Raw genomic sequence first — 15,165 nt, 5'->3', positions numbered from 1 at the left:
GGGAAGAGCAGAGAGAGAGAGAGGTGGAAAGAGGAGAGAGAGAGAGGGAAGAGGAGAGAGAGGCAGAGAGAGAGAGAGAGATGGGAAGAGGAGAGAGAGAGAGAGAGAGAGAGAGGAGAGAGAGAGAGAGGGAGAGAGGGAAGAGAGAGAGAGAGAGAGAGGGAGAGGAGAGAGAGATGAGAAAGGAGAGAGAGAGAGAGAGAGAGAGAGAGAGAGAGGAGAGAGGAGAGAGACAGAGAGAGAGACAGGAGAGGGAGAAGAGAGAGAGAGAGAGAGAGAAGAGAGAGAGAGAGAGAGAGAGAGAGAGAGAGAGAGAGAGAGAGAGAGAGAGAGAGGGAAAGAGGAGAGAGAGAGAGAGATGGGAAGAGGAGAGAGAGATGAGAAAGGGGCTAGGAATACGGCTGGGCGATATGGATGGAATCCAGGTTTCGTGACTGCTTCCCTCCTCTCCTTGTTTCGTCTTTATTTTGAATGTAATCAGTCTCTTTTTGACTGACAGGCATGACCAAAACAGATCATGTTGAATAGAGAAAAGCAGGGAGCAGTCAGGCTTGCATTGGAACTACTTTATCTGTCTTCGTCCCAAACGGAATCCTATTCCCTATATAGCACACGTTTTTAACCTCCTGTATAGGACGCCATTTGGAACAGAGTCTGTGTAGAAGTAGATCAAATGGAACGTTGCAGGATATTATTAAGACAGTATTTACCCTGAACGGTGTCTTAATAATGCTATGCCCGATTAGGAGAACAAAAATATGGCATGCCATCAGGGCCTATCTTCCGCCTTCACCCAAATCTCTCCTCATACAGTGGAACTCTGTCACAGAGACACACACACACAGACACAAACACACACACACACACACACACACACACACACACCAAACACACACACACACACACACACACACACACACACACACACACACAAACACCACACACACACACACACACACACACACCACACACACACACACACACGGAACTCTGGCACAGCCAGAAAAGGGGCTGAGCCTCACTGGCTGTTTACGTACAGCTTTGCTTTTCTCTCACAAAAGAAAAATATAAATGCCACAGATGGATTTTTAGTGATCCCCTCCTCTGATGTTTCAGCTTGAAAAGATAAATAAAATAAAAAATAGCTTACATTTAGGTCTGTGTACATTACACATATAAGATTTGGGGTTTTCATTTTTTTTTTTCTTTGTTTGTCAATTCACACTTTTATTAAACATTTCCTCCCCTCTATCGCTTGCCAACTCCAAGTTGCGTGGCAACAGGGTAGAGCAGTGTTCGTACCCGCCTCCCACCCTTCCTCGCCACCCTACAATACAATTCACATGGCACCCTACTCCCTATTAAAGTGCACTTCTTAAAGTAAAGTAGTGAAAGTAGTGAACTATAATGGCATTAGGGACGCAGCCTACAACACGGAGCGTAACATGGAAGTTGCCAAGACCTTAAATAACCATTGGAATCTTAAAAACAGACAGTGAGGTATCTGGAAGATGAAAGGGTTACATGGCATTATATTTTAGGATAATCCCATATTGCCATTTTTTTTAATGTGGGTGATTCAATATAAAATGCTTAATCCAACTCCTGATAGACTAGGCCTATGCATTGGCAACCACACATTCATCCATACACAAACAACACTGTTCTTAGGCCTCCTTAGAGACAGCAAGCAGTGGCCTCCTTAGAGACAGGAAGCAGTGGCCTCCTTAGAGACAGGAAGCAGTGGTCTCCTTAGAGACAGGAAGCAGTGGTCTCCGTAGAGACAAAAAAGCAGTGGCCTCCTTAGAAACAGGAAGCAGTGGCCTCCTTAGAGACAGGAAGCAGTGGCCTCCTTAGAGACAGGAAGCAGTGGCCTCCTTAGAGACAGGAAGCAGTGGCCTCCTTAGAAACAGGAAGCCGTGCATCAGTAGCATGGTCTAAGTTAGGAACTGACTCATTCAACACCTCCAAAAACCAGGACACTTTCAATGCCAGAATCGCTTCTCTCCTTTCAGAAAATGTTTAAAGATATTTATACAGTACCAGTCAAAAGTCTGGACACACCTACTCATTCCAGGGTTTTTCTTTATTTTTACTATTTTCTACATTGTAGAATAATAGTGAAGACATCAAAACTATGAAATAACACAGTAACCAAAAAAGTGTTAAACAAATCAAAATAGATTATCTATTTTAGATTCTACAAAGTAGTCTTTGCCTTGATGACAGCTTTGCACCCTCTCAAAAGCAGCTTTATTTTATTTATTTAACTAGGCAAGTCAGTTAAGAACATTTTCAATGACAACCTAGTTAACTGACTTGTTCAGGGGCAGAACGACAGATTTGTACCTTGTGAGCTCGGGGATTCGAACTTGCAAACTCACGTTTACTAGCCCAACGCTCTAACCACTAGGCTACCCTGCCGCCCATTGACAACGAATGCTTTTCCAACAGTCTTGAAGGAGTTCCCAAATATGCTGAGCACGTATGCTGCTTTTCCTTCACTCTGCGGTCCAAATCATCCCAAACCATCTGAACTGTGTTGAGGTCGGGTGATTGTGGAGGCCAGGTCATCTGATGCAGCACTCCATCACTCTCCTTCTTGGTCAAGTAGCCCTTACACAGCCTGGAGGTGTGTTTTGGGTCATTGTCCTGTTGAAAAACGAATGATAGCTCCACTAAGCGCAAACCAGATGGGATGGCATATTGCTGCAGAATGCTGTGGTAGCCGTGCTGGCTAAGTGTGCCTTGAATTCAAAATAAATCACTGACAGTGTCACCAGAAAAGCACCCCCACATCATCACACCTCCTCCTCCATGCTTCACAGTGGGAACCACACATGCGGAGATCATCCGTTCACCTACTCTCACAAAGAACCAGAAATCTCAAATTTAGACTCATCAGACCAAAGGACAGATTTCCATCGGTCTAATGTCCATTGCTTGTGTTTCTTGGCCCAAGCAAGTCTCTTCTATTAATGGTGTCCTTAATGGTGTCCTATTAATGGTGTCCTCTTCTATTAATGGTGTTTCTTTGCAGAAATTTGACCATGAACACCTGATTCACGCAGTCTCCTCTGAACAGTTGATGTTGAGATGCGTCTGTTACTTGAACTCTGTGAAACATTTATTTGGGCTGCAATCTGAGATGCAGTTAACTCTAATGGACTTATCCTCTGCAATAGAGGTAACTCTGGGTTGGTGGTCCACATGAGAACCAGTTTCATCATAGCGCTTGATGGTTTTTGCGACTGCATTTGAAGAAACTTTCAAAGTTTCGAGATTGACTGACCTTCATGTCTTAAAATAATGATGGACTGTCGTTTCTCTTTGCTTATTTGAGCTGTTCTTGCCATAATATGGACTTGGTCTTTTACCAAATAGGGATATCTTCTGGACACCATCTCTACCTTGTCACAACACAACTGATTGGCTCAAACGCATTACGAAGGAAAGAAATTCCACAAATTAACTTTTAACAAAGCACACCTGTTAATTGAAATGCATTCCTGGTGGCTACCTTATGAATCTGGTTGAGAGAATGCCAAGAGTGTGGCTACTTTGAAGAATCTCAAATATAAAATATATTTTCATGTGTTTAACACTTTTTTGGTTACTACATGAATCCATATGTGTTATTTCATAGTTTGAATGTCTTCACTACTATTCTACAATGTACAAAACAGTACAAAATTAAGAAAAACCCTGGAATGAGTAGGTGTGTCCAAACTTTAGACTGGTACTGTATATATATATATATATATATATATATATATATATTACATATATTCATTTGTCGCACATACACTGCTCTTTAACACACCCACAATTACAATATCCACTGATATAAATTATGCTACAAAGCCAAATGAAATGACCTACCTACAGAAAGAAATGACCTACCTACAGTATAGAGAGAAATAGTCTACCTACAGAGAGAAATAGTCTACCTACAGAGAGAAATAGTCTACCTACAGAGAAAAATAGTCTACCTACAGAGAGAAATAGTCTACCTACAGAGAGAAATAGTCTACCTACAGAGAGAAATAGTCTACCTACAGAGAGAAATAGTCTACCTACAGAGAGAAATAGTCTACCTACAGAGAGAAATAGTCTACCTACAGAGAGAAATAGTCTACCTACAGAGAGAAATAGTCTACCTACAGAGAGAAATAGTCTACCTACAGAGAAAAATAGTCTACCTACAGAGAGAAATAGTCTACCTACAGAGAGAAATAGTCTACCTACAGAGAGAAATAGTCTACCTACAGAGAGAAATAGTCTACCTACAGAGAGAAATAGTCTACCCACAGAGAGAAATAGTCTACCTACAGAGATAAATAGTCTACTGTACCTATTGAGGGAAATGACAATGCAAAGTCTATTCCAGAACACAAACATGTCTGCCACTGTGCTACAGAGACAAAATAGTGAACCGTAAACCACATAGGTCTACAAACGAAAACAACAACAACAAAAAAATCAGAATCGCTCTCTTTAAACCCACAACTGTCGGTACAGTTGGAACTGTATATAGTAGAACTGCCACTGGTGTGATACACCTGCTGTTAATACCCAAAGAGGAAAGGAGTCTTCATTGAGGCCAGACGCTTAAAGAGACATCAGGCATTCTCAGCTACGGGGGCTACTGAGTGGGAGGTCCAAAGACGTGTGAACGATTTCCATGTACTGTACAGCACATGTAAGCCCGGTACTATCACGGTCAATACCAACAGAGATATTCACAGCTTTAAAGGGTTATTGATAATAGTGTGTGTGTGTGTGTGTGTGTGTGTGTGTGTGTGTGTGTGTGTGTGTGTGTGTGTGTGTGTGTGTGTGTGTGTGTGTGTGTGTGTGAGTGTGTGTGTGTGTGTGTGTGTGTGTGTGTGTGTGTGTGTGTGTGTGTGTGTGTGTGTGTGTGTGTGTGGTGTACAATGTAATATCTGATGCACAACGCTAACCCATTAGGCACAAACGTATATTCAACGTCAACACAACGTCAATTCAACGTCTATTCTACGTCGGTGCGAACGTAATTTCATTGAAATGACGTGGAGACAATGTTGATTCAACCAGTGTGTGCTCAGAGGGAAAAGACATCTCCAATAATATATTTAAACTTATTATTAAGAGAACAAAAATGTGACGCAACAAAAAAAATTATAACAATGGTATGTTAAACAACATGTGCAATAGCCACAACTAGAATTGCGTTATTTAAATGAATTGAGATTGACATACTTGAGCCTGCAAAATGTCCACTTCCCAGAGAGGTTGGTCCGTGTTTACCACTAACAGGAGGAGAGAACATCTGAAAGAAAATAAACAGTAAGATACTTTACAACAGAGAGAGACAACTCTTTTAATTGTTTAAAAGTTAAATAATAAATCAATCAATCAATAATAGCACGTGTTCTAGTGAAAATGTTTTATGACTGTGCAGTACTATTATGAGGCTGTAAACACACTAACACAATAAAGCATAAGAATGGTCTATGGTGGGAACACAAGCCAATTTCAAGAGGGTGCTTCACACACCAATACTGTAATGGTATTTCCCTGATGGACTCTCTCTGCTGTATATGATACATGTGGACATCGACATTGTCCTAGTGGTGTATTCTATATGTATCCTTAAAGCCCTAGTGGTGTATTCCATATGTATCCTTATCCTTAAAGCCCTAGTGGTGTATTCTATATGTATCCTTAAAGCCCTAGTGGTGTATTCTATATGTATCCTTAAAGCCCTGGTGGTGTACTCTATATGTATCCTTAAAGCCCTAGTGGTGTATTCTATATGTATCCTTAAAGCCCTGGTGGTGTATTCTATATGTATCCTTAAAGCCCTAGTGGTGTATTCTATATGTATCCATAAAGCCCTAGTGGTGTATTCTATATGTATCCTTAAAGCCCTAATGGTGTATTCTATATGTATCCTTAAAGCCCTGGTGGTGTACTCTATATGTATCCTTATCCTTAAAGCCCTAGTGGTGTATTCTATATGTATCCTTAAAGCCCTAATGGTGTATTCCATATGTATCCTTAAAGCCCTAGTGGTGTATTCTATATGTATCCTTAAAGCCCTAGTGGTGTATTCTATATGTATCCTTAAAGCCCTAGTGGTGTATTCTACATGTATCCTTAAAGCCCTGGTGGTGTATTCTATATGTATCCTTAAAGCCCTAGTGGTGTATTCCATATGTATCCTTATCCTTAAAGCCCTAGTGGTGTATTCTATATGTATCCTTAAAGCCCTGGTGGTGTACTCTATATGTATCCTTATCCTTAAAGCCCTAATGGTGTGTTCTACATGTATCCTTAAAGCCCTAGTGGTGTATTCTATATGTATCCTTAAAGCCCTAGTGGTGTATTCTATATGTATCCTTAAAGCCCTAGTGGTGTATTCTATATGTATCCTTATCCTTAAAGCCCTAGTGGTGTATTCTATATGTATCCTTAAAGCCCTAATGGTGTATTCCATATGTATCCTTATCCTTAAAGCCCTAGTGGTGTATTCTATATGTATCCTTAAAGCCCTAGTGGTGTATTCTATATGTATCCTTAAAGCCCTAGTGGTGTATTCTACATGTATCCTTAAAGCCCTGGTGGTGTATTCTATATGTATCCTTAAAGCCCTAGTGGTGTATTCCATATGTATCCTTATCCTTAAAGCCCTAGTGGTGTATTCTATATGTATCCTTAAAGCCCTAGTGGTGTATTCTATATGTATCCTTAAAGCCCTGGTGGTGTATTCTATATGTATCCTTAAAGCCCTAGTGGTGTATTCTATATGTATCCTTAAAGCCCTAGTGGTGTATTCTATATGTATCCTTAAAGCCCTGGTGGTGTATTCTATATGTATCCTTAAAGCCCTAGTGGTGTATTCTATATGTATCCTTAAAGCCCTGGTGGTGTACTCTATATGTATCCTTAAAGCCCTAGTGGTGTATTCTATATGTATCCTTAAAGCCCTAGTGGTGTATTCTATATGTATCCTTAAAGCCCTAGTGGTGTATTCTATATGTATCCTTAAAGCCCTAGTGGTGTATTCTATATGTATCCTTAAAGCCCTAGTGGTGTATTCTATATGTATCCTTAAAGCCCTAGTGGTGTATTCTATATGTATCCTTAAAGCCCTAATGGTGTATTCCATATGTATCCTTATCCTTAAAGCCCTAGTGGTGTATTCTATATGTATCCTTAAAGCCCTAGTGGTGTATTCTATATGTATCCTTATCCTTAAAGCCCTAGTGGTGTATTCTATATGTATCCTTAAAGCCCTAGTGGTGTATTCTATATGTATCCTTAAAGCCCTAGTGGTGTATTCTATATGTATCCTTAAAGCCCTAGTGGTGTATTCTATATGTATCCTTAAAGCCCTAGTGGTGTATTCTATATGTATCCTTAAAGCCCTAGTGGTGTATTCTATATGTATCCTTAAAGCCCTAGTGGTGTATTCTATATGTATCCTTAAAGCCCTGGTGGTGTACTCTATATGTATCCTTAAAGCCCTAGTGGTGTATTCTATATGTATCCTTAAAGCCCTAATGGTGTATTCTATATGTATCCTTAAAGCCCTAGTGGTGTATTCTATATGTATCCTCAAAGCCCTAGTGGTGTATTCTATATGTATCCTTAAAGCCCTAGTGGTGTATTCTATATGTATCCTTAAAGCCCTAGTGGTGTATTCTATATGTATCCTTAAAGCCCTAGTGGTGTATTCTATATGTATCCTTAAAGCCCTAGTGGTGTATTCTATATGTATCCTTAAAGCCCTAGTGGTGTATTCTATATGTATCCTTAAAGCCCTGGTGGTGTACTCTATATGTATCCTTAAAGCCCTAGTGGTGTATTCTATATGTATCCTTAAAGCCCTAGTGGTGTATTCTATATGTATCCTTAAAGCCCTAGTGGTGTATTCTATATGTATCCTTATCCTTAAAGCCCTAGTGGTGTATTATATATGTATCCTTAAAGCCCTAGTGGTGTATTCTATATGTATCCTTAAAGCCCTAGTGGTGTACTCTACATGTATCCTTAAAGCCCTAGTGGTGTATTCTATATGTATCCTTAAAGCCCTAGTGGTGTATTCTATATGTATCCTTAAAGCCCTGGTGGTGTACTCTATATGTATCCTTAAAGCCCTGGTGGTGTATTCTATATGTATCCTTAAAGCCCTAGTGGTGTATTCTATATGTATCCTTAAAGCCCTGGTGGTGTACTCTATATGTATCCTTAAAGCCCTAGTGGTGTATTCTATATGTATCCTTAAAGCCCTAGTGGTGTATTCTATATGTATCCTTATCCTTAAAGCCCTAATGGTGTATTCTACATGTATCCTTAAAGCCCTAGTGGTGTATTCTATATGTATCCTTAAAGCCCTAGTGGTGTATTCTATATGTATCCTTAAAGCCCTGGTGGTGTACTCTATATGTATCCTTAAAGCCCTAGTGGTGTATTCTATATGTATCCTTAAAGCCCTAGTGGTGTATTCTACATGTATCCTTAAAGCCCTAGTGGTGTATTCCATATGTATCCTTAAAGCCCTAGTGGTGTATTCTATATGTATCCTTAAAGCCCTAGTGGTGTATTCTATATGTATCCTTAAAGCCCTAGTGGTGTATTCTATATGTATCCTTAAAGCCCTAGTGGTGTATTCTATATGTATCCTTAAAGCCCTAGTGGTGTATTCTATATGTATCCTTAAAGCCCTAGTGGTGTATTCTATATGTATCCTTAAAGCCCTAGTGGTGTATTCTATATGTATCCTTAAAGCCCTAGTGGTGTATTCTATATGTATCCTTAAAGCCCTAGTGGTGTATTCTATATGTATCCTTAAAGCCCTAGTGGTGTATTCTATATGTATCCTTAAAGCCCTAGTGGTGTATTCTATATGTATCCTTATCCTTAAAGCCCTAGTGGTGTATTCTATATGTATCCTTAAAGCCCTAGTGGTGTATTCTATATGTATCCTTAAAGCCCTAGTGGTGTATTCTATATGTATCCTTAAAGCCCTAGTGGTGTATTCTATATGTATCCTTAAAGCCCTAGTGGTGTATTCTATATGTATCCTTAAAGCCCTAGTGGTGTATTCTATATGTATCCTTAAAGCCCTAGTGGTGTATTCTATATGTATCCTTAAAGCCGTAGTGGTGTACTCTATACGTATCCTTAAAATTAGGATATGAAAAATGTGCCTATAGCCTACTCCTCCGAAATAACAGCAATTTAATACTGTGGCTATTATGCCTACCTAACTGTAAAAAGACTGATCTGGATTATCAAGTAGGATGTTTTTCCCCTTGATATATAAAAAGCGCTTTATATATGTTTCTCAGACAGCTAGCTCGAAGTTGACCAAGAGTTACGAGTATTATTGGTTAATGAAAACATGACCGTAGGCACGTTTCCTTGTCCGAAACTTCACGAACATAAAGCGTTTCTATAAAGACAAATATTTGCCACAACACAGAACAGGTCTGAATAAAGTCAACTATCCGTTATTAAATAAAAACATAAACATTGTAAAAGTACCGGTAACATATGTGTTATAAAAGCATCGATTATTTGTTATTATGTCTTATGGGGCTCGTCCCGCATGCAGTTATGACTGGGAACTGGTTCTAATGACAGTGAGAGCTGTCACTATAGAATGGATAAAAAGACAAGGAACAACACGTATTCAACATGTTCTATTCTAGGACACAATGAAACAAGAAACAAATACTTAAAATGGGATATACTACCATTGATGTTGGGAACATTTTCAAATCGCTGTTTCGCATCTATAGAAACAACACAATTACTAATGCAATATCATATTTCTCTGCACATATTTTTTGGGGGAAAAAACACTTAGTAATAGAAAAACCACAATTCATTTAACTTTCTTTAAATCATATTGTTTACCCTTGAGTTAAAGACGTACAGAGAGAGAGAGAAAAATAACACTTTTAAAGAAATAGCCTACCTCACAATGAATACCAAAAAAACATGAGTCTATCTATTGCCATACAAATCAAAATTATAAACAGTCACCGGTAGGTCGGTGCCGTGGTTTCGGTCATTGCTATATTATAACAATTGCTTACCGCACTGAAATCCAGTAAGTCGCTCAGTTCTTTGTCTGTCCCTATGGCAGCCATTCGCTGTTGGTGATGCATTTTAGCAAAATCACACAAACCTAAAAAACATGGAAACAAATAGCGGTCAGAGGACGCCAGTTCTCGCACCGATAGGAGGGGTACCGACCTTAATCACTCACTATATGAGATCTTCCTCACAATCAACACACGACCGGGAACCGGGAGTCGCGCAAATTCCACTTTGCATTCAAATCTATTATATTTCAACGCATCCTTGTGCCACAGGAGGTTTAGATAAATAAAAATAAAAAAGAATCCGGTAATTGTATGAAAGAAATAGACATATGCGAATGTTTCCCCAAGTCCAGTCCTGGCTGTGCAAAAGGCAGTTTAGCCCGGAGATCAAGTGACAATCCCGTGCATAGAAAAATAAATAAATAAACGCTATAAAGACAGCGGAAAATGTACACAAAACGGACTTGTTAACTAGCCAACACAGGCAGTGAAAGTATGACAGAACGTTTGTAAATATCCGTTTGATAATTGGGAATATGATCATTGAGGACTTTTATTAATTTCCACTGAGCTGAGTTTGAGCCCCATGTGCGTGTCACAGAATAGTAGACTAATACCGTTGGTTTCTACAGCCACCTAGCTACCTTTTAATATATCGATACCTGCACTTTTGCTACCAGTATTTGTCGGGTTGAAATGTACATTACAAAAGGGGGAAATAATAAAAGTGATTGATATTCCATAAAATAAATCTTTGTTTTCATTGATTGATTTAGAACGCCGATATATTTGTGTTCAACAGAATGTCAATCTGTCTGTCAACATCTCAAACCACCGAAAATCTTGGTTGGCACATTATGGATATTGCGCCGCTGTTGAAAATAACTTTTATTTCGATAGTAGCTAGTCTACTTTTAAAATTGTGAAAATCTTGTTGTCATTACAAGATAACAAAGCCCATATTCACTTGTTCACTGGGTTGTATGTATTTGTGTAAATTGAGGCTTGAGTTACTTGCTACATGATCATTGAGTTATACCTGCAACACTGTAGCTGCTGGAAGTCTTCAATGATGATGACGAGACTGCGAACGTTATTTATAGTCAGTATCCAAATATAGTTGGACTATAGGCTAGTTGTGTTTTTGGCATCAACACAGGTAGCCTATACTATTCTATCACAGGCGATGAAACGTGCAAATAAAAATATTTGACGTTACATAAAATAAGTTACCATTTTGCCCTATTTTCAGAGCTAAGAGACTAACACAGCTAACGTGGACTGGCTAACATTTTTCCGCGAAATACTGTCATAAAGTGGTGCCTGTCTGTTTTGAGGACTTGGGTAGCGGTGGATAGCTACGGACACGAACTATGAGTATTTCCTTTAACCTGTCACATTTGGATATGAACTGTCCCAACTACCCGTGACAGTTTGATTGATCAATCAACAATGGTGTCTTCGTCTGCAACCGATAGAAAAGTTGTAGCAGACTGGTTGTCAGTCTGTCTACCTTGCGATGCCAGCCAGACAGGCACAGAAGGGAAACGATTCCAACTTGGCTGACAAAACAGTTTTATGAAATCCACATACTGGGTATGTCGCCAACTGTCCTTCTTGTAAATAAGTTGCACCAACATCAAAATAAAATTTAATTAAATTACCTTAGTTTGATATGTTTACGTAATCCACAAAAGTGTATATATTTGATTTGCTCTCCTATGTGTAAACTCAACGATAGCTGACGACTTTTGACTGTGCTAGCGGAGCTATCCGAAATATTTATCTTCTCTACGATGTTAGCGGCTACATTTGTTTGAAAATTCAAATATGCTTTCCGGTGTTAGGGTCAACTTTGCAGCAAAACGTAGTTGTACATCCAGGGGCTGCCTTAAATTAGACCGTGTGGCTTGTTTTCACATCCTATGCAGTTAGCTACCAAGCTAGCTGTCTACTTTTCCATTGCTCTAGTCTAGCTCTCAGTGTTGTCGCGTGTGTCACACAGGCGCTAGCATCAATGTCGCGGTTGTCACTAGTTACCACAGTCACAAAGTCATAATTATGGCTAAACCCCGCCTTATTTCTACACTTTATCTTCTTCAAATCAGATGTTTAACCTAATCCTAAACCTTAACAATAAACGTAACTATACTGCTAACCTTGTGCCTGCTAACCTTATGCCTAGTGTTAAATTAAGACCTTAAAAAAGCACATTTTTTGTTTTCATGAATTTTTAAGATATAGCCAATTGTGACTTTGTGGCTGTGGTAACTAGTGGCAGACCACTTTTTCTGGTTTCGTCCACATCCGGCAACGTAAATCATCCTCCAAGACCGGTGACGTTGACCAGAATAAACTGAGTGATGCCGATCAGAAATGTTTTGAAGTCGGAGAATATGTTTTTCTTTATAAATTAGTTGTTGACATTTTGTTGTACAAGTACATAAAAATCTGTTTCACTGTGAAACGTTTATTCTGTATTTGTCTGAGAGATTTGTAGTAGGCAATGTTTTGCTTCCTCTCCTCATCACACATAGCCAACCTCACTTTTTTTCAGCATTTTTGTATATTTATGGGGTGTATTGCTTTAAACAAATAACTACGTTGACACTGTTTTTATTTAAATTCATCTCCTTCATTTAGACAAACAAGAAACAGAAAGTCAAAGAATCTTCAGAGTATATGAAATAGTAACCATATTGTAACGATTCTCGTCCTCTTCGTCTGAGGAGTATGAAGGATCGGACCAATATGCAGCGTGGTAAGTGTTCGTCATAATTTTAATTGAAAAACTGAACACTACACAAAATAACAAACGATGAGAAAACGAAACAGATCTAACGAGGTGAACAGACACTACACAGAAAATAAACACCCACAACTAAAATGGGGAAAACAGGCTACCTAAGTATGATTCTCAATCAGAGACAACGAACGACACCTGCCTCTGATTGGGAACCATACTAGGCCAAACACATAGAAATATAACATAGAAAAAAGAACATAGACTACCCACCCCAACTCACGCCCTGACCAACCTAACACAAAGACATAAAAAAGGAACTAAGGTCAGAACGTGACACATATAATGTTACAAAGCAATAGCTTTCAGCTTCTTATCAGGAAGATAAGGACTCACACTAAGCTGATAAGCCTATAGCAGGGGGCCGCATGTAGAATCTAGTGTGCATCTCACATCCTAAATGACATCCTATTCTCTGTATAGTGCACTGCTTTTGATGAGAGCTCTGGTCAAATGTAGTGCACTTCGGACTATAGGGTGCCATTTGAATGTATGCAGAGAGCGAGAGCTCCTTTCTTTTCAGAGAAGATGTCACGTTTTATCATCAGTGCTTGAAAACTGTGTTTTGTTTGACAGCTACGTTTTACGAGAGGGCAAAAAAAACAAAAAACATTGGCGGTGTTGATATCACGTTTGTTTTGTGATCACATTATTATTATCACTTATCACATTATTATTATCACTTATCACATTATATTATCACTTATCACATTATATTATCACTTATCACATTATATTATCACTTATCACATTATTATTATCACTTATCACAATTATTATTATCACTTATCACATTATATTATCACTTATCACATTATTATTATCACTTATCACAATTATTATTATCACTTATCACAATTATTATTATCACTTATCACATTATTATTATCACTTATCACAATTATTATTATCACTTATCACAATTATTATTATCACTTATCACAATTATCATGATCATGATTATCACTTATCACCTTATCACAATTATTATTATTATCATGATTATCACATATCACAATTATTATTATCACTTATTCACAATTATCATTATCATGATTATCACTTACCACCTTATCACAAGTATCAGTATCATGATTATCACTTACCACCTTATCACAATTATCATTATCATGATTATCACTTACCACATTATCACAATTATCATGATTGTCACTTACCACTTTATCACAATTATTATTATTATCATGATTATCACATATCACAATTATTATTATCACTTATTCACAATTATCATTATCATGATTATCACTTACCACCTTATCACAATTATCATTATCATGATTGTCACTTACAACTTTTTTCACAATTATTTATCACTTATTACCGTGTAATATTTGTTAGTGTTAGTTAGTGTTAGGGCCATCTTCACTCTTATCACAAAGACACTGTGCATCTCAACTTGTATTTATTTATTTTATTTATTTAACCTTTATTTAACTAGGCAAGTCAGTTAAGAACACATTCTAATTTACAATGACGGCCTACCGAAAGGCAAAAGGCCTCCTACGGGGACGGGGGCCTGGGATTAAAAATAAATAAATACATACAATATAAATATAGGACAAAACACACATCACAACACACAAAGGTCAAGAAGATAGAGACAACAATACATTACACAAAGCAGCCAACAACTGTCAGTAAGAGTGCCCATGATTGAGTGTTTGACTCAATGGCACCCTATTTCTTATATAGTGTTCTAGCCTTATGGGGCCTGGTCAAAAGTAGTGCACTATATAGGGAATAGGGTGTCCTTTGTGACACACTGACTGACTGACCACTGAGCTGGGGCGGTTGTGTGGAGGATGAGGGATTTAATCAAAGAGCTGTACTGAATCTGTGCTTATTACAGTGTGTGTTGGGCCTTAGTAGGTCACTGGTATTACACGGGTAACATTAGGGTATCATACCATTCTTAGGGATCAAATAAGCATCAGTATTTTTGTACTAATTAGTATTAGTATTTTTGGACAAATTCCTAAGCCTGGCTATAGTCATAACATGGATAGTCCTGGCTATTAATTAAATTGTCTCATATTCTTTACTAATTTTTGCATGCACATGTTATAGAAAATTTCTCCACATGCATGTGAAAGGTGTTTAAAATGTAGTAGTAAGTTATTTCACTCAACAACAGTCAGAGACTTGCTTTAAAAAAATAAAAAATAAAAAGGTTTATCTATGTTAAATCCTGAAAAGGATTTTAGTGAGGAGTGTAACCTAGAACAGTCCCTTTTTGTC

The 15,165-nt window shown here is 38.2% G+C and overlaps 1 long non-coding RNA gene across 2 annotated transcripts; it reads right to left on the bottom strand.

Annotated features, from left to right (window-relative positions):
* Positions 1-5,236: 5,236 nt before the first annotated feature.
* LOC120025453 lies at positions 5,237-12,037 on the bottom strand. 2 transcript variants are annotated; one of them, XR_005473018.1, is made up of 4 exons: positions 11,765-12,037; positions 10,092-10,183; positions 9,747-9,785; positions 5,237-5,311 (listed from the first exon to the last, which is right to left on the bottom strand). It is a non-coding gene; the product is annotated as an uncharacterized LOC120025453 (long non-coding RNA). The 2 variants fall into 2 exon arrangements; XR_005473017.1 differs by lacking the exon at positions 11,765-12,037 and adding an exon at positions 10,265-10,566.
* Positions 12,038-15,165: the final 3,128 nt, after the last annotated feature.

Source organism: Salvelinus namaycush, chromosome 31, assembly GCF_016432855.1.
Source record: "Salvelinus namaycush isolate Seneca chromosome 31, SaNama_1.0, whole genome shotgun sequence".
Classification (NCBI taxonomy): domain Eukaryota; kingdom Metazoa; phylum Chordata; class Actinopteri; order Salmoniformes; family Salmonidae; genus Salvelinus; species Salvelinus namaycush.
This window is presented reverse-complemented; position numbering and strand designations above follow the sequence as displayed.